This window comes from Pogona vitticeps, chromosome 6, assembly GCF_051106095.1.
Source record: "Pogona vitticeps strain Pit_001003342236 chromosome 6, PviZW2.1, whole genome shotgun sequence".
Classification (NCBI taxonomy): Eukaryota; Metazoa; Chordata; class Lepidosauria; order Squamata; family Agamidae; genus Pogona; species Pogona vitticeps.
The window spans coordinates 48,117,790-48,137,822 of NC_135788.1; the positions used below are offsets into that span (position 1 = coordinate 48,117,790).

A 20,033-nucleotide genomic window follows, 5' to 3' on the forward strand; every position below is an offset into this window, starting at 1 on the left:
CACTCTTTTATGTCAACAAGCAAGGAGGTACCTACTCCCCTTCTCTGCTCTACCTAGCTGTCGACCTCTGGGAGTGGTGCTATTCCCATCATGTTTTCCCTATTGCCATCCACATTTCCACCGACGACAACACCCTGGCAGATCAGCTCAGTCGACTACTGATGAGAACACACAAATGGACTTTGAACGATATCATATTCCAGCTGCTGTGCCGGTGATGGGGCACAGTGGTTCTGCTCCACAGTGGGACGAGACAGCAACTCTCTGGGAGACGCGTTCCTGATGGACTGGTCCCAAGATCTCCTTTACGTATTTCCCCCTCTGCCTCTGCTCCAGAGGGTGATCATCTGTCTCCGACATGACGGGGCCAACACGATCTTGATAGCCCCGTACTGGCCCCACCAGCCATGGTTCATTCACCTGGTCTCGATGTCGTCGGACATGCTCCACCTTCCTCTCCTCCCAGATCTCCTCTCGCTTGACCACGGCCTCGTTCTTCACCCAGACGGCGCCTCAGTCTCAGCATGGAGGATACTCGCGACGTGATGCAGGTTCTTCTTCGAGCCCGAAAACCTTCCACTACCCTTCTATACGAAAATAAATGGAAGTCTTTCTTAAAGTATACTCAGGACAATAATTTACCTGCTATACCTGTCTCTTTGAAGACTCTGCTCGCTTACCTCCTGCATCTCTTCAGTTTCGGCCTTTCCCAGTCCACATTAAAGGTCTATCTTTCAGCCATTATGGCTCACCAGCCGGACGATTCTCCCTCCTCTAAGTTGTTTTCTCACCCAACTGTCAAGAAGTTCCTTAAAGGGCTCAACAACTTTCGCCCTCAACAGCACATCACCCCCCCAGTGGTCACTGCAGCTGGTTCTTAATGCCCTGATGCGGCCTCCGTTTGAGCCCATGGTGTCCATCGACCTCAAATTCCTCACTCTTAAATCGGCCTTCCTTGTTGCAATCACATCAGCCAAACGAGCTAGTGAGCTCGTTGCTCTTCGAGCTGATCCTCCCTTTATCCAGATTCACCCCAATAAAGTGACTCTTTACTTTGATGTTTTCTTTCTCCCGAAGGTGGTCTCCGATTTCCACCTCAACCAACCCATCATACTACCCTGCTTCTTCAAGTCTCCATCGTCGCCCCTAGAACATATGCTCCATAATCTCGATGTCAAACGTGCCCTGGCTTTCTACGTCGAAAGGACAAAAACTTTTAGAAAGTCCAACAAACTTTTTCTGTGCTTTCACGGCCCAAACAAAGGGGCCCCAGCCTCCTCTCAATCCATAGCACGTTGGATTGTACAAACTATCTCCCTTGCTTACAGCTTGTCGGGGAGATCCCCTCCAGAACATTTGACAGCTCATTCCACCAGAGCACTGTCCACCTCTACTGCCTTTCAACGTGGCACCGAGGTTCCTAACATCTGTCGTGCCGATACGTGGTCCACACTGTCCACGTTTGTCAAGCACTACCATCTAGATGTCAGAGCACGCCAAGATGCTGCATTTGGCAGAGCTGTCCTGTCATCCTTCTTACTGTGATGACCCACCAGCCAGTAAGTGCAGCTTGCTAGTCACCCATATGTGTGCATTCACAGAGGCCACGAAAAAGAAAAAGAGTTTACTTACCTGTAACCATAGTTCTTTGAGTGGTCCTCTGTGAATTCACACAACCCGCCCATCCTTCCCCTCTATCCGTCACGGGTTAATTATATAATTAATTAATTCTTTCCTTCATATTCGGCGGATAAAATTCAGGAACTGGGGAAGATGGTGGGTGGGAGGAGCATATACCTCGTAGAGGATCACACCATAAAATTGTTACTTTTAGCTCTAGAATCTTCCGAGAGAGTCAGTGCAGGCACAGACATTACCCATATGTGTGAATTCACAGAGGACCACTCAAAGAACTATGGCTACAGATAAGTAACCTTTTTTTTAAAGTTTACTGAAATAAATTAATTTCAGTACTTTGAATTGCATATTGGATAATGGAGCTAGACAGACAAGGCTATCTGTTACAGATTTCCCCTCATTAGAAACTGAAATCAGTTAGCATTTCCATGGTATGATTCAGGCAGAACTTAAGGAATTCTTTCTTCTAAACATAGGTTATTTGTAATTTATACATAAATACGGATACAGATTTTTTTTCTCCTAGCTGGCTCCAAAATTTTCAGAATGTCTGCACACCTGTTTGTTTTGCTTATAAGATACACTATTTATTGAAAGGGTAATTTATTGTTCAGAGTTACTGATAAAAGTGCTTTGATTCAACTGGAAGTGAATCTATTCTGCCTCTGTAGACTTTGTGAAATGGCTTTGTGGATCCACAGGAGAAAGTGTAGCCGAAATTAGGACTTAAGCTGACCATGTGCTTATGGTTCGCTTTAGTGGGGTTTAATATTATTGATGTTTTCTAGATTGTGCTCCATGTTATCTGTGCCGCCTTCCCTCCCTGTTGTATTGCTGTAGTAACATTTGACATATAGTCATATTGCCAACCGTCAGTCATAGCACGTCAGTAACACAAAAATTTTTGTTTCTGCATTTTTTTCATATTATTGATTGAGCGTAACATGATTTTTTGGGAGTCAATTCTTTGAGATTTCAAATCTATTTACAGTCATCCATAACATCAGTAAGTTTTAAATAAAGCTCAATATGCTGTTCTATACTGTTTATGAAGCATTCATTAAATAGAAAGGGCCAGAATGGCATAATGTATCATGTGTGCTTAATCTGTTTCATATAAATGTGCTGTGAAAGTGCTGGGTCGAGCTAGATAATGTGCAATCTGTTCTAAACAGCCAGTTGCACAATAAGTGTAATATGTGGGAGGCAGTTATGGATCTCAGGAGTCCTTTCATCAGTGCATGTATCAAATTAATCTCCTCATAAGTGTTCATTCAGAGAGTGCCAGAAGACAGTTCTGGTTGGTTGCCATGACAGATATTATTTTTCATGCTCCTCTGAGAATTATATTTTTATGAAGTGTGAATGTTTTCAAGTTTATCATGGAAGAAGGCAGCCGTTACTGTGGATTTTCTTAGTTTAAAATTTCTTTTTCCCTCTCCGATTCTGATTTTCTTCAGTTTCATTATGTTCTCATCCTGTTATTTTCAGAGCTCTTTTTTACTTTTGGATAAATCTGAATCAGTCAATTTTTTATCTTGATATCAGCCCTGAAAAGAAAGAAACTAATGCATTCAGGGTGTGCTATAGCTATAGCTGGCCAGTATCTAATCAGAATTGCTAACTATGCCTTTAAAAATACTGATAGAATTTCCAGATAGGTCAGTATTTCTGAGCAGAAAAGTTATAGCTGCAGATCTTTAAAAACAAGAAAATGTTCACCTTTTTGAATATTAAGGGTATTACAGTTTGCCTAAACTTGGCAATATGAATTTATTGTCATAATTTAACCAGCTTTAACCAAATACAATATTACATTGACATATAAATCTGGTTTATATAAACCTGACGGATGTGTTTGGTTGTATATCTAAAACCAAGACATACTCAGAACTCATTAGACAATAGAGTTACTTCTTTTGAAGTTTTTTGTTAGCAGCAGATCCTGGTATGGCTTGCCAAAATGCTTTTTGTTTGGGGAGGAAATGTACTGAGTTTAAGCATCAGACATTGCAAAAAAGCCGAAAGCCAGCTTCCTGCTGCCCCATTGGATACATAGATCTCTTAAATGCATTTAGTTGATTCACCCAACTATAACTCTACTCTCATGAGTGAAGTGATCGTAGTGAGAATAGTTACCCTATTTTAAAATAAAAGGTTAGGAGATTGGGAACTGAATAATCCAGTTTTCCATGTTTGTCTACAACATTTGAATTGCACTTTATTGTTATAAGGTTCAGTGTCCTTTTCACTTGGGTTGTTCTGGTTTATATAATAGTAAGGAACTGGCGAGACCTCTTCTCTTCTCTCCAAACACTGTCTAGGGTGGAGCTGACCTTGGTGTTAATAACTCTTAAGAAGCCTAATAAGCTAGGGGTAGTACCGCATATGCTACATAGAACACAGGGTGGCAGAAAGTGGGAAACTGTAATGCTTTCTGATTTTTTCTTAATGTTATGTGGACTTTTCACAACACTAAAAGTAATAAGAACACTTCTGAGTATTTCCTTACAGAAATGTAGAAGTGCATGCCCATAACAGTACTCAGATGTACTTGTTCAGCCATGCAAATGCATCCATGTAGTTCTAGCCTGGGACCGTGTTCATTAGCCTCTCTTCCTACATAAGTGACAAAGAGGTCTGAAGGACTTTTACATGCTTCAGCAACAAGCCTGTGGGCATGAATTCTAAAGGAAGCATGTTGCCAGGCATGATGGCTAATACCTGCAAGCATGTTAACAGATGCTGCCTGTTACATACAGCACTGATGGTACCTGTCTGTCATGGGTTTGGAGGGAAAGTTCCATCCTATGGGGAGTGGAAGGCGGGACATCAGGGGGGAGGTGCTGTACTGTATATATATTTGGAGCTTGTGTGGGGAGTTGAGGAGTGGGAGTCTGTGTGTCAGACTGGGTACAACTGTGTGTCAGTTAGTACCTACCTGATAGGTTCAGGTTTCTTTATAGGTAGCCAGAACTGATAGGTTCAGGGTCTGTGCTTTACTTTAAAGTGTTCTGTGGGTGCTAATCTGTTGTATGTATGATTGAGACTAAGCCACGTTACAGTATCTTATTTACCTGATCTTTTTATTTACCCTGTTTGTTATTTAAATAAACCTTGTTCTTTTGTTTGTTAAAAATCCATTCCTGGTCTGTGTGACTCCTTATAGGGAATGGTTGGTGGCAGCATATTTATAGTGTGGCATACTCCAGTAGGTCTGGGGTTGTCACATTGATTGGTGTCCAGCATGTGGGATACGACTGGTCCAGTTGTCCAGTGGTCCAGCAAAGCCTTGGCAAGTGTGCCCAGAGCAAGGGGGGTCTAGTCAGGGAAAATCTGAGAGCACGTAGGTAATCTTCTAGGCTTACCTCACGGGGAGGTAGGCTAGTGGAAGAACGTGCACACTCAGATTGGGGACTAGATTAGGGAGCTCTGAGGCAACCTGTTTTGGCGGGAAAGGGCTGAGGCAAAGCTGTGTGAAGTAACAGTGATCTAGCCTGTCTGCTGAGAGGCCTAGCAGAGGGGGTGGATTCTGCCTGGCAACAGTTGCAAGTTGGTGCTGAAGGAACAGCAGCAATCTATAGAAGGCTGTTTCTGAGGCAAAAGGAAAAAAGTCGTCGCTTTATTTTGAGGCTTGACTTTTGAAGGCAGCCTGTTCTGGGGGGGGATTATGCCCTTGACTCGAAGCCAAATGGCAGAAATGGGGGAAGTAAGAGATCCAGAGGTAGACCAAGGTTCTGAGGAGGAATTTGGCTCAGTGCAGGAGGAGAACACGGGAGAACAGACCTCAGAACTCAGAAAAATGCGCCTAGCCCAACAGCATGAACTGAGGGTGAGGGAGATGGAGGAAAGGGAAAGAGAGAAACAAAGACAATTTGAATTAGAGAGAGAGAGAATGGCGTTTGAAAGGGAAGAGAAACAGAGACAGTTGGAGGTAGAAAAAATGGCATTTGAGTTAAGAAAATTGGAAATGATGAACCAGAACAATAATAACAATAGAGATTCTGAGGTGGGCCAATTGTCTAAAACTGACCTGAAGAAATTCCCTGTGTACCACAAGGGAGATTGCCCTGAGGTGTTCTTTTCCCTCGTGGAAAGAGCGTTTGTGGACTTCTCAGTAAGGGAAACTGAGAAGATGACCATTATGCGATCTTTAATCGGTGGCAGCCTGGCAGAAGTCTATGCAGAGATGCCAGTGGGACTGTTGGAAGACTTCGCTGAGTTTAAAAAACTGGTGTTTGCCAGACATGGGATAAATGCGGAACAGCTGAGGCAAAGATTCAGGTCACTCACAAAGAAACCAGAGCAGACTTTTACCCAAGTGGGGGCCCAACTGGTGAGGTTGCTAGAGAAATGGCTGTCTCAGGAGGGGACAGAGACCTTCCAGCAGCTCAAAGACCTGATAGCGCTGGAACAGTTTTATTCAGTCCTGCATGGGGAACTGAAGTTCCAGGTGAGGGAGAGGAAACCGAAATCTGTGACAGAGGCGGCAGAGATCGCAGATTTTATTTACCAAATAAGAAAGCCCTTAGGTGCTGAGGGGAAATCTGTAGGTAAACCCAAAGAAACCTACAGCAAGTACTCTCAGGGACCAGGGAAAAACCAGCAAGGGGGAGGGGCCCATGTTGAAGGGAAGCCCTCAGACATGAAACCACCAAGACCTCAGATTTTGGAGGGAAAACCAAAACCAGAGGAGAAAGACTCCAAGTACAGCAGAAAATGTTATTTCTGTCAAGGAAAGGGCCATCTAATCTCAGAGTGTGAGAAATTAAAGCAGCTAAAGGGAAATTTGCCTCATGATTTGAGTGGAACCAAGCCAAAAGCTGTGTTCTGTGTCCAGAAAGAGCAAAGCTCCTTGCCACTGAGGGAGCCTGTTGCCATGGCTACTCAATCTGGAACAGATACATCTGCTGATCAGGCTGGGGAAAATGGTCCTCTTGTGGAGGTCAAGCGCTGCTTACTAGTGAGGACAGATTCGCAATTGTTTGAGACCGCAGGGGTGGACGTAGGAATACTTGACCATCAGTATAGGGGGCTAAGGGATACTTGTTCCCAGGTGACCCTGTGCCATCCAGACATTATTCCTAGGCAGTATATAATCCCAAATGAGAGCCTGAAGGTGGCAGGGATTGAGGGGCAGGTGATCTCACTGCCAGTAGCTGAGGTACCTGTGAGCTTTCAAGGCTGGAGGGGAGTTTGGCGGCTAGCGATTTCATCGACTCTGCCAGCAGCTGTGCTCGTGGGAAATGACCTGGCTGAACATGTGAAACGGGTGCTAGTGATTACACGCTCACAAGCTACCACGGGAACAGTTCAGGGGGGTATTGAAGAGCCCGAGGCTGGAGCAGATGAGAGTAGTCCCGAAGCTGTGGTAGAAACCTTAACCACAGACAGCAAATTTGGCCAAGAGCAAAAGGCAGACGCCACTCTCCGAAAGTGTTTTGAAAAGGTGACAGACACCCAGCTAACACCTGAAACCCCAGCGAAATTTCGCGAGAAAAAGGGAATTTTATATAGAGAGACCCTGATGAATATCTCAAAAGGGGGAGATGGGATCAGAAGTCAGCTAGTGGTACCTGAAAAGTATCGCCCCATGATCTTACAAAGGGGGCACTCTGACATGTTTGCTGCGCACTTAGGGGTGAACAAAACACAGCAGAGAATCACACAAAATTTTTACTGGCCTGAAATAGGGAAGCTGATCAAGGAGTTCTGTAAACAATGTGATGTGTGTCAGAGGCAGGGGAATAACCATGACAGGACCAAAGCGAAGTTGTGCCCTTTGCCTGTGATTGACACCCCGTTCAAATGTATAGGAGTGGATATGGTGGGACCTTTGCCCAAGGCCACAAAGAGGGGGAACCGGTTCATTCTCACCATTGTGGACCATGCCACGAGGTACCCCGAAGCCATACCCTTGACTAATATCGAAACTAACACAGTGGCAGATGCCTTGGTGGGGTATATGTCCAGGATGGGATTTGCCTCAGAAATAATCACAGATTTGGGCACATCGTTTACATCAAAGCTCATGAAACAGTTATGGCAAATCTGTGGAATTAAACACAAGGAAACCACTGCCTATCACCCCGAAAGTAATGGGTTGACAGAGAAGTTCAATGGGACTCTGATGCGCATGATTAGGGCTTACTTGGCAGAGAATCCAAACAATTGGGACCAGAAGCTGCAATCTCTTTTGTTTGCTTATCGATCAGTGCCACAAGCCAGTACCGGGTTCAGTCCGTTTGAACTTTTGTTTGGGAGAAAAGTTAAAGGTCCACTTGATTTAATCAAACAAAATTGGGAGCAGATCACCCAGGATGACCCACAAGATGTTGTGACGTATATAGACACTTTAATGAATGACCTGAAGAGAAACCTAGAGCTAGCAGCAGAGAACCTGCAAGCTCAGAAGGTTAGACAGAAAACCTGGTATGACCAGAAAGCCAGGGAGAGGCACTTTAACCCAGGGGAGGAAGTGCTTTGGCTTAGGCACTGCAAAGAGAACAAACTGCAGCTCAAATGGGCAGGACCATATAGGGTCATTTCCAAAATGTCGGATCTGAACTACCTTATAGAGCAGGAGGAACACCAAGCAAGGAGGGTGGTACATGTGAATGCCCTGAAACCCTACTACAGAGGGGAACAGAGGGTTTTATTTGCAATAAAAGCAGCTGAGAGTGAGGAAGCTGAATTACCCTTCTGGGAGGGTAGAGGGGAAGTAAAATACAACCCAGATGAGGTAAAGATCAGTCCTGCACTCACCCAAGACCAGCAGCAAGAACTAAAAGTGCTGCTCACCAAATATCAAAAGGTGTTTTCAAATAAGCCGGGGATAGTGAAGGGAGTGATGCATCGGATCCATACAGGGGATGCAACCCCACAAGCAGTATCCCCATACCGAGTGACGGGACCCTATAGGGACAAGGTGCGGAAGGAGCTGGACGAGATGCTTAGGGAGAACATAATCGTCCCCTCTTCTAGTCCTTGGTCCTCTCCGATAGTCCTGGTGGACAAGCCTGATGGGAGCATTAGGTTTTGTGTAGATTACCGGAAATTAAACCGCGTAACCACTCCTGATGCCTACCCAATGCCCAGGCTAGACAACTTGATTGAAACCATAGGGGGTTGTTGGTTCATTTCATCATTGGACCTAGTAAAGGGATACTGGCAATTAAGGATTGATCCCAGGGATCAAGAAAAGACCGCATTTTGCAGCCCTTTCGGTCTCTATGAGTTTAGAGTCCTGAGTTTTGGTCTCAGAAATGCACCAGCCACATTCCAAAGGCTGATGGACCAGACCTTAGCAGGGCTCAGTGACTTTACTGTGGCCTACATTGACGATATAGGGATCTTCAGTAATACCTGGGAAGATCACCTGAAACACCTGGAGATAGTGCTGCAGAGGTTAAGTGCAGCAGGGCTAACAGTAAAGGCAAGCAAGTGTCAGCTGGGTAGCCCAGAAATAAAATACTTGGGTCACATAGTAGGGGGAGGAGTGATCAAACCCCTAGAGGCCAAGATAGAAGCCGTTCGTGATTGGCCCAGACCCAACACCAAGAAAAAAGTCAAATCATTTCTTGGGTTGGTGGGCTGCTACAGAAAGTTCATTCCAAGGTTTAGCGAGATGGCGACTCCGCTGACCGATCTGACGCGGAAGAAGACTGATGACCGCATCCCGTGGACCAGCGACTGTGAGGAGGCGTTCCGGAGGTTGAAGGAGGCGCTCATCAATTATCCAGTGCTGCGTGCTCCAGACTTCGACCGGGAGTTCATCATCTACACCGATGCGTCTAACAGCGGGGTAGGAGCAGTTCTTTGCCAGGAGGATGAAAATGGTGACCAGCATCCAGTGTCCTACCTGAGTAGGAAACTCCAGAAAGGTGAGAGACATTTGGCAACCGTGGAAAAGGAGTGCCTGGCCATAGTATACGCGATTCAGAAGGCCAAGCCTTACATCTGGGGAAGACATTTTGTTCTGTGCACTGACCACTCACCACTGCAGTGGTTAAAGACAATGAAAACCCATAATAGTAAACTTATGAGGTGGGCTTTAAACCTGCAAGATTATGACTTTGAAGTGAAGGTGGTCAGAGGGTCAATGAACTGTGTTGCTGACGCCTTGTCAAGAAGACCCGAAGAATGAAGACGGCGAAGAAATATGGACTATGTATATTTTGGTGACCAAAAGTTAAATGTACCTGTTTATTAAACATGCTTGGTTTGTATTAATAAAGGTAACTTAATGTATTGTAAATGTTAATGTTTAAATGCCTAATTGATATGTTTAACCTAGAGTGTAAGTATGGGATTGTGTTATTGTATAACTGTTTTTGTGTGTTTTGATCCTGGTTGTTTTTTTGGAGAAAAGCACTTTAGCTTTTCCCCTGCAAAACAACTTATAAAGAGGGGAGGTGTTACATACAGCACTGATGGTACCTGTCTGTCATGGGTTTGGAGGGAAAGTTCCATCCTATGGGGAGTGGAAGGCGGGACATCAGGGGGGAGGTGCTGTACTGTATATATATTTGGAGCTTGTGTGGGGAGTTGAGGAGTGGGAGTCTGTGTGTCAGTTAGTACCTACCTGATAGGTTCAGGTTTCTTTATAGGTAGCCAGAACTGATAGGTTCAGGGTCTGTGCTTTACTTTAAAGTGTTCTGTGGGTGCTAATCTGTTGTATGTATGATTGAGACTAAGCCACGTTACAGTATCTTATTTACCTGATCTTTTTATTTACCCTGTTTGTTATTTAAATAAACCTTGTTCTTTTGTTTGTTAAAAATCCATTCCTGGTCTGTGTGACTCCTTATAGGGAATGGTTGGTGGCAGCATATTTATAGTGTGGCATACTCCGGTAGGTCTGGGGTTGTGAATTCTAAAGGAAGCATGTTGCCAGGCATGATGGCTAATACCTGCAAGCATGTTAACAGATGCTGCCCATTAGGGGACAGCCAACTCTACCATTCCTTTCCATCTGATTTCAAAGAAGCTGTTCGTGTCTGTTGTCAGTAATGGACTAGATGACGGCAGATAAACTGAAACTTAATCAAGACAAGACAGAGGTGCTTCAGGTCACTCGAAAGTCAGATCAGAGGATAGGGATTCAGTTTGTACTGGATGGGATTATATTCCCTGTGAAAAATCAGGTATTCAGCTTGGGTGTGCTCCTGTATTCAACCCTGGATGCACAGGTCCCAGCAGTGACAAGGAGTAAAGAGATTCATCAGGAAAAAAAGCCTCAACATACGACCATAATCCATTCCAGAAGATGGTCGTAAGTCGAAATGGTCGTAAGTCAAAGCATGCATTCCTATAGAAATGCATGGGAATGCAATTAATCCGTTCCAGCCAAAAAAATTCCCCCCCAAATTAAATAAAACACTGCAAGCCCCATAGGAACGCACTGAGGCTGCAGGAAAAAAAAACCCACATATAGAAACATAACCCCTCAGCCCAAATCCACCCTGCAAAGCCCACCCAGAACAGTTTTTAAAAAGCAAAAAGCACCACCTTACCTTAAAAAGCACCCCAGGGATCCATCAGGTCTCTGGCACCCAGGGCTGTCTGTGCACGGGGGAGAAACTGAAGAGGCACCGGCCATAGAATGTCGTGGTCTGGCCAAGCCTGCATTTGTTCCCTGAGCTTCTGGAAGCTTTCCTAGAGACTAGCTGCAGCTCACCACAGCTGCAGTTCATCAGAGATTATGTAAATAGGCGTGTCCTCATTAGCCTCGGTCCTATATGTAAGGGGAAAACGCCAGCACGGTGGTGTGGGTTAGTGTGTAGGAGTGTATGTTTGTTGCTGTTTCTGTTTTGTCTGAAGTAAAGTGCCTCTGAAGGACATTTGCTTTGCTCGCTATGCTTCTTTCTGCCGGATCCTCTGCGTTTGCTCTGCTGGATGGCATAACTCTTCCGTCCAAAACACAACATAGAAGCCAGGAACCAGGCAGCAGGAGAGAAAGGGAGCTTCAAAGGCTGGCTGAAGTGAACGGGACCGGAGACCTGGTCAGGGCAGATCCGGGCAGGTGGGTGCCTACTCCAGAGATGCCCTTTGGGGTGGCAGACTCCCAGTTCCTGCTTGGGCCCCTTCCGGGCGAGGGGTTCCTGGCCAAAAGCAATGGCCCAGGTGCCTCTTCCAGACTGACTCCCCCCGTCCGCCCCCCGCTTCCTGCTCTGCCCAGCCAGGCAAGCAGTGCTGACCAGAGGGAAGCCGTGGTGGAGCAGGAGGCACCGCTTTCATGCCAGCTGGTTCTCTCTTGCCGCCCGGTTCCTGGCTTCTCTGGCCGGTGCCTTGAATTACAGTAATTTGAATTTCCCGCCTTTCCCCCCTGCCTTTTTGTGTTTGTAAGTGGAAGCTGTGGCAAGTCGAAGCAAGATTTTGCAGCCAGAGCTGTTCGTAAGTCAAAATGGCCGTAAGTAGGGACTTACGTAAGTCGAGCCACCACTGTATCTTTTTTGCCCCCTTTTCCATTTGGTATTCATATGGTCGGGATGCCTGCTAGAAGACAAGTAATAAGCCCTCAAAGTGTGTAAAATAAACAAAACTCTCGCTTCTAAAGATGATTGTTGAATAATCCTTCTTTAGGCTCAACATGAAAAGATAGATTGGCCCAGGTTTTAGAGCTGAGTTCATCTAAAACAACTCGTTTTTCTTTTCTAGCAGTCATTTAGTGAGAAAGGAGAGACAAAAAAGTGCCCTGGCACCTTTCAGCCTAACATAGCTAGTGTGACTAAGCATACAGTAAGGCTTGCAGTTTATGATCCCAGTCATTTGGATTTTCAGCGGTATAAGCTCGAATCATACGCATTAGGGTCCCATTAAATTTCTCAACCAATCAATTTGGGGATGATGTGATATGAGTGATTCCATAGACTTGCCACAACCTTTTCATTAATTTGGATGTAAATGAGGCCCCCAAATTTGTAACCATCTTGGAAGCTAAGCCCATGCGACACATATAATTTAATAATGCATCTGCCACTGTCTCTGTTTCAATATTTTGCAAAGGAACAGCTTCCGGGTATCTGGTGGCATAATCAATTATGGACAAAATGAATCTATTTCCCCGCCTGGTAACTTTAGGTAAGGGTCCCACTATGTCTAGGCCTATTCACTGAAATGGGGTTGAGATGATTGGTAAAGGGCACAATTTAGCTTGGTTTTTATCATTCCCAATACCCTGCCTTTGACATGTGTCACAACTTTGACCATTTAACTTAACCTGCTTCCCCATCCCAGACCAGTAAAAGTTTTGAGCAATTCTTTGCTTTGTACGTGTGATCCCTAAATGAGCAGCAAATGTATCTTTATGTCCCTTTTCTAAAATTATTTCTCTGTATTTGAAAGGTACTATCAGTTGTCTGAGGATTCTCTCCCCTCCCCTCCTAGGATTCACAATAACTTATCTGTACAATAGGTCTTCCTTCACACTGTATCTTTCAGGGTTTTCAGGAGTCAGGGGCCCTTCCTTAACTTGTCTATAGCGTTCACTAAAGGTAGGGTTGTCTTTTTGTTATCTTATGAAAGACAGATTACTAGGATTCCCCATATTGACTATATTAGCTGTTTCATTCCCTTCTGTTATTTCAAAATTTCCAATGTTTTCCTCTGTGTCTTTAATTGGACTTCCCTGGGAGCGAGTTGTTACTAAAACACTCTGTACATGTATTCTCGAAGGCTCGAATGCACTCTGTACATGCTCTGATAAATCCAGGCCTATTAAACATGGAGCAGGAATTTGCAGACCACGAAGAAGAATTTGCTCTGATATGGCTACTGTCCACTCTCCTGCCCACTCTTTATATTTTATGGGAATTTTTGCCAATGGCAGCTTCACAATTTCACTGTCCACTCTCCTGCCCACTCTTTATATTTTATGGGAATTTTTGCCAATGGCAGCTTCACAATTTCAATTCCAATCCCTTTAATAGAAATCGTTTCATTTTCCAGCATATGTTTCTTAGGGATTATCTCTGGATGGCACACTGTCACTTGTGAGCATGAATCTTTTAGAGCAAGATATTTAATATTATTAACATGTATAACATCGCCTGAACTGTGTAGAAGATTTTGGTCACATTTTATAAAATAACATTGGACTACCCTAGCTATTGGAGGCTCCTCTTAGCTCTCTGGCTTTTCTGTCACTGGGGTTGTCATGGCAACCGATTCAATGGCTCCCTTAGCTTCCTTATGTTGTGCATAATATACTTTCTTTGGCAGACTGGAATTTCCGCCTCCTTTTTGTTGACCAACATCCCTATTCTTGGTGGTCTGGCACTGAGCAACAAAATGTCCTTTCTCCTTGCACCCATAACAGGTTTTATTGACATTGACTCTGGGGTCAAAATATGGGGGCTGGTCACCCTTTCCTTCCAAGCTATTTTGTGTGTGGTGTCTCAGCTCTGAGAGCTTGCCTTTAAGATGGCTTCCAGTTGCTTGATTATGTCAGAGGTAATCTCTGGGTCCTTGCCTTCTGTCATCCCACACTTTCCCGCCAGTTTTTAGCTCAGATAATCTGGGGTTCCTTATATCATTTATATAGTCAACAGTTTCACTTGCCTCTTGTATATCTTTAGGCTTTTTGTCTTTTACTAAATATTTCAAATCCCCAGGTAGAATAGAATAAAATTGCTCTAGCCCTATTGTATTTTTCATTTGTTCTAGTGACATGACATTCTCCCTCTCTATCCATTTCTCCAAGCAGCAAACTAAATTTGCCCCTAATTGCAAGTACAATTCCTCAGGCTTTTTGATTAAGGCACGGAATTTTCACCTCAAGTGTTCCGCATTGATCCCAAATCTTGAGAAAACCATCTTTTTGTAAGCCTCATATTCTCTGGCTTGATCTAAGGGCATTTGGGAATATATGTCAGCTAAATGCCCACTTATTTGAGATCTTAGCACAATCATTGCTCCTCTTCTTTTACATTAAAGTCCCAGCACGCAAGCTCAAATGAAATGAGAAACGACTCAGGGCAGTCACCTTTTCTAAATTGGGGAAATTTCTTGAAGTCTATTTTTGAGAAATTTCCCTCAGCATTAGGATTGCAGTGGTGCCTCGCAAGACGATTGCTTCACATGACAATGAATTCGCTTTATGATGAGGTTTTCTGAGAGATCTTGCACTTCGTTTAACAATGTTTCCTATGGGTGATTTTCGCTTTACGATGTTAGGGACCTTGCCTTGCAAGATTGTTAAATTTTAGGTCCCTGATTTTCGCTTTACGATGTTTTTGACAGCTTGGTCTTGCTTTGCTATACGAGTCTTTTAATGGTCTCTGTTTCGTTAGATGGCTGTCTTCGCTTGGGAACCGCATTTCACTTGATGTTTCCTATGGCAATTTTCGCTTTGCGATGACAATCCGTTCACATTGGAACGGATTATCAGGTTTTCAATGCATTTCAATGGGAAAACGTGTTTCACGAGACAATGTTTTCGCTTAACAGCGATTTTCGCAGAATGAATTAACATCATCTTGCGAGGCACCACTGTATTACTGTTATTATTTTGAGCCGTCACTTCTAATTTTCTCATTTCTATTTGATACTCCATTTCTCTTTCTCTCATTTCCAGATGTCTGGCTTCAGCCTCAGCTCTGAGCTGTGAAGCTTTTTCCTCTGCCCTGTCTCTTATTTCTAATTACTTTAGTTTAAATTCCTTTTCCAATTTCCATTTCTCAAACTCATGGGAGATTAAAACATTTTCTCTCCCTGAGGCATCTTCATGGGTCTCCTCCTGTTCTACACATATTTCAAGAGGGACTCTATTTCCCTCCCCTGAGTTACTCTGTACCTGTCCTTTGGCAGCCAAGGATTGCTATTCTGTTTCTTTTGGCACCCAGCCACGCTGTTCTTTGGTCAGAGGCACTTTTTGCCTCCAGACACAAAACTGATTCAGATTATTTTTATCTTTCTGTTTTTCAAGTCTCTGCTTGTTTCAGTCACCTTAGATATGTTTCTGACCCTGGCTTCCACTTTTGTCCCCTCAGCGCTCCCTTCTTAGAGCCTAGGATCCAAAGGTAGCCCACTGGTCTTTCAAATCTAATCTTGAGGTAACCTCAAACACCAGAATCTTTTCCTCAGTCTTCCCCTATTTTAGTTTCTCCCAAGAGCTGCGCTCAGGAGCCCCGCTACTAAGCTTTTCACCAAAAGCTCTAGTGAGTCACCCACTCCTTCATGACAGACCCCCCCTCTCTCTCTGACTACTAGGTACCTTAGACTCAGAAAAATTCCCTTTTACTTTGGCTTACTGGACTCTATTGCATCCCACCTCTGATCACCACTGTGACGTTCCACCAGTGTTCCGTTTTTTTCCGTTCACTCTGGTGACGTTTTCTCTTTCATTCGCTGCCACCACTGGATATCCCTTATCCACTCTCTCACAATACTTCACAACACTTGCTGCCAACCTAACTTGTTTATTTAGATTGAATTTGAATCACAGATCTTATTTTTAATCATTGTATAGAATCACTCATTAAAACTACTTATCTTTGGTTCCACGTTCACTTCTTGGTTTTATGGATTTATTCACTTTAACCAACTTATTAATAATATCCGTTCTCTCAAGTTCTCTGTCTATCTTGACTATTCAATTTCTCTCCTCCACACTCTCATCTCTTTCCCTTCTTTCTTCTTAACTCTCTCTCTCTCTCTCTTTCTCTCTAACTGCCTCCAACTGCCTAACTGACTTCGCCCCTCCTGTCCTCTCATAGGCTCCTGCACTTGAGCTTCAGCTATGATTGACAGGAGTGATGTGGGCATTCTGTCACAGCTAGTTTTCAAGAATTCATTTTCTTCAGTTGTATTTACTGGTCTAAAACAAAATATTAAACAAGATTTAATTATGTTCATTCATGGACTGAAGCCTGTGCTTCTGTCAGCTGTTTAATGATGTGCTGTTGTGTGATGTGTTGCTCAGTAAATGCCAGCACCTCTCTATATATGTGTAGGAGAGGAACCTTTCCTTGCCCGGTGAATTAACTCTCCAACTCACTTTTCACTAATACTAGATCATTAGTCCATGTTTGTGCAGGGGGATAGCGGTAATTAAACTGTGTAGCCTTGATTAAACTGCTGCTGTTGAAAATTGCAAGGAACACCAATACAGAGTGTCAAATAGCAATGGAAAGATTGCTTGCCCTCCTGCTTTTGAGGGGCAGGCAAGAAAGATCATATACTTTGCATGGGGTGACCACTTACTCAGCACCAAAAAGGACACTCATGTTCACAAAATGATATGGGCTAATTTATAATTAAAAGCAGAATTAAATTGTATGTGTATGAAGGAATAGTACTTGATGTCTTGTGTGCCTGCTGACATGCCTGCTGTCTAGTTGCTCCTAACTAGGAATGGAAAAGTGTAATATCTTCGATCTTCTTTCCTTCTAAATCAGACTTGGACAATCCCTCAAATGGAAGGCACGTCTGTAGCGTTCACCCTTAATATGTGAAGTAGTTATGAATATTCATACCGCAGGCTAATGTTGCTGAGAGGCGGAGCAGAGAGATATGTAATAAAGAGGTGAAGTTAGAGACAGTCAGAGTGAGAGAGTGGAGAAGGAGATAGAGTGTGGTTTTTGGGAGATCTGAGGTGATTAGAGTGTAAATTGAAAAAGAACTGTAATGACAAATAGAAGGTTGAGATCGATGATAAGAGAAGTTACCTATGTTTAATATTTAGATATCTGTAATCAATAAAAACGTTTTATTTAAAAGACAGTGAAGTTTGGACCTGCATCTTCATCCTTCCATAATTAATGTTGATTCAGTGATCAACTGGGGGCAGCGGGGTAAAGGAGTAGTAGTTTGCTTTCGTGTGCTCTGTGTCTGGACGGTCAGGCAAGGGCACGAGGATGAACGCCACAACCTCTAAACAGAAACTTGTCTTCTGATAGCTTGTCAAATGGAGGATTGCCCCCTCCAAAAGAGAACATATGGCTACCCTAGCTATATGTCTAAAAGAGCCCCTCCCAAATCTGAGGAGGGTAAAGAAGATGTTTCTTCATGTCTCCAGTTGCTGGTTTGCATGTTGCAGTCAAGCTGTGAAAACCTAGCTGCCTGTCAAAAGCAGATTGTACTGGGGTGGAGAATATAAATTGCATGCTGTTCACATGTTGCTTGATATGTGTGCTGAGCCTGGAAAAATTGAAGCCTCCAGACTATAGCACACTGGCTTCCTAAGAGTAGTAGTCCTATTCCAAATAGCCATTTTCCAAATACTGGTTCTGTGCTCCCCCGTACTTGGAATGGTAAGAGTTTTTCAGCATGCCACATCTTGCTTGGGGTCAGTTTCCTTGAGATGGTGGGCACCAAAAAGTTATTGCATTTGTCATGTTTATGCTTTATTTAAAATATCTGGGGGAATTCAGGTAGACTTTTAAACTCTACTACAAATCAGCCAAATGCATCTATTTCCAACTACGGTAGAAGAGTCAGCATACAATGCTGTATGCCCAGGCCAACACTTCAATTGATTTGCAAATGGGATCTGCCACAATATGTGCACTGTGTTCCTATTTAGGATCCCGGCCAACCACCCTGTCTTTCAGGATGCAACTGCTAGAAAGACATGTTAGTTCTTGAATTGTGATGTGAGTTATCTGCTGTCTCAGCTAAATGTTTCCTCTCTGTTTCTGCCAAAATTAGGCTTTGGCAGCATGCACTGGATTTCCAAACTCATTCATCATTGTCCACATGCAGTTCTGCACTGACAGTTAGAAAGCTATCAAAAATCTTGATCACTGTTAGAAATAATAGAACAGAGCAGGCACTGAGTGCTAATTCCAAACTACTGAACTGCTCTACTACTACTATAGATGTAACATTGAGCACTAGAGAAGGAGGCCATTTTGGAGTCTTTATTTGTGTTTTATTTAACTGAATTTCTCTGCCACCAGTGCACGTAACATGGTTTATAGCAATGAAAAGCAAACCATACATTGGCTGAAATCCAGTAGTAAGTTGTAACTAGAGTAGCCCATTAAATTGGGGATTGAGTGGGTCAACTCTTCTGTAAGTTCCATTTATTCAATGGGGCTACTTTAGTTGTGACTTACTACTGGATTTCTGCCATTAGACATAAGAATAAGTACCGTATTTTTCGCTCCATAAGACGCACCTCCAAATAAGACGCACCTCATTTTTAGGAGAGGAAAACCGGAAAAAAATATTCTGGCAAATTCATAAGGCAGTAGCAATAGATAGATGTTGTCACATCAATTACCTCAAACTTCTTGCAGTGTACAACACAGTGAGAGCTTTTGAACAATTTGTAGTTGGCAAAGTTATTCCAATAGCCACAGACAACAACACTACAATGCTTTATATCAACCACCACGGAGGAACAAAATCCATGTCTTTCTTGCTACTAACAGTACAGTTTTGGGACTGGTGTATTCTCAAGCATGTCATTTCACAAGTCATACATGTACCAGAAGTGGAGAATCATGAAGCAGACTTCTACAGCAGGATGACACACAATGAGTGGGAATTACAGTACCATCTCAAGTTTTAACACTTATAATGAATTGTTATTGCACTGAAAGAGATGAATAAACAGATTGTTGCTGGGTAGTCAATAAGAGCTATGATGAAGAAATCACCACCAGCACAGGTGTAAGCAAACAGCAAAGCATGCCTCACTTCCACTCCCTTCCTTCCTCCCTTCCTTCCTTACAGCAAAAGTTTTTTCTCTCTCCATCATTCAGTTCTTTACTTTGCAGCATGCAGCATGTCCACAGAAAGTGTGCTTACTTTTATCAGCTTTTTGCAGCTGATCCTCCTGTTTCCTCCACTCTCTAATCATTTTTTCAGATGAGGAGGCCCAAAATGTCTCTGCACTGTTCACTGTTTCCATACTCCTTAGCATATTTTACTACCTCTAGTTTAAAAGGAATGCTATATGCTAGCCTTTTCTGTTTTGCACTGGTAGAATGAGTTCCCATACTCTGCAAGAAAAATTGCCCCTTATTCATCACCACATATACTGCTTCCTTTTACAAATATAATCTCAAAGCAGCACAGAATCATAGAATAATGGAGTTGGAAGGGGCCTATAAGGCCATCAATTCCAACCCCTGGTTCAATGCAGGAATCCAAATCAGAGCAGATCTGACAGATGGTTGTCCAATTTTAGAGACTACAATAGGATAAAATACAGTAGCTGGGAATCACAATGAAAAGATAAAATCTACCAGCAATATTGTAGAACAACAATGATTAAGAAAAACCAATAAAAACAGGGGGAGCGACACCATGCAGCTTTTGTTAACACAAAAACACTACTAAAATTTCTATTTCCAGTTGTATGTGTGTACATGTGAAATGCTATTTATGAAATGTTGGGTTCTTAAACCAATTTTCAAGATTTCAAAGCCTTACTTGAACATATT

The 20,033-nt window shown here is 43.3% G+C and overlaps 1 protein-coding gene across 8 annotated transcripts in view; it reads left to right on the plus strand.

Annotated features, from left to right (window-relative positions):
- The window catches only part of ANO10 (anoctamin 10), a 168,160-nt gene that overhangs the window by 143,797 nt on the left and 4,330 nt on the right, over positions 1-20,033 (plus strand). The window lies entirely within an intron of this gene.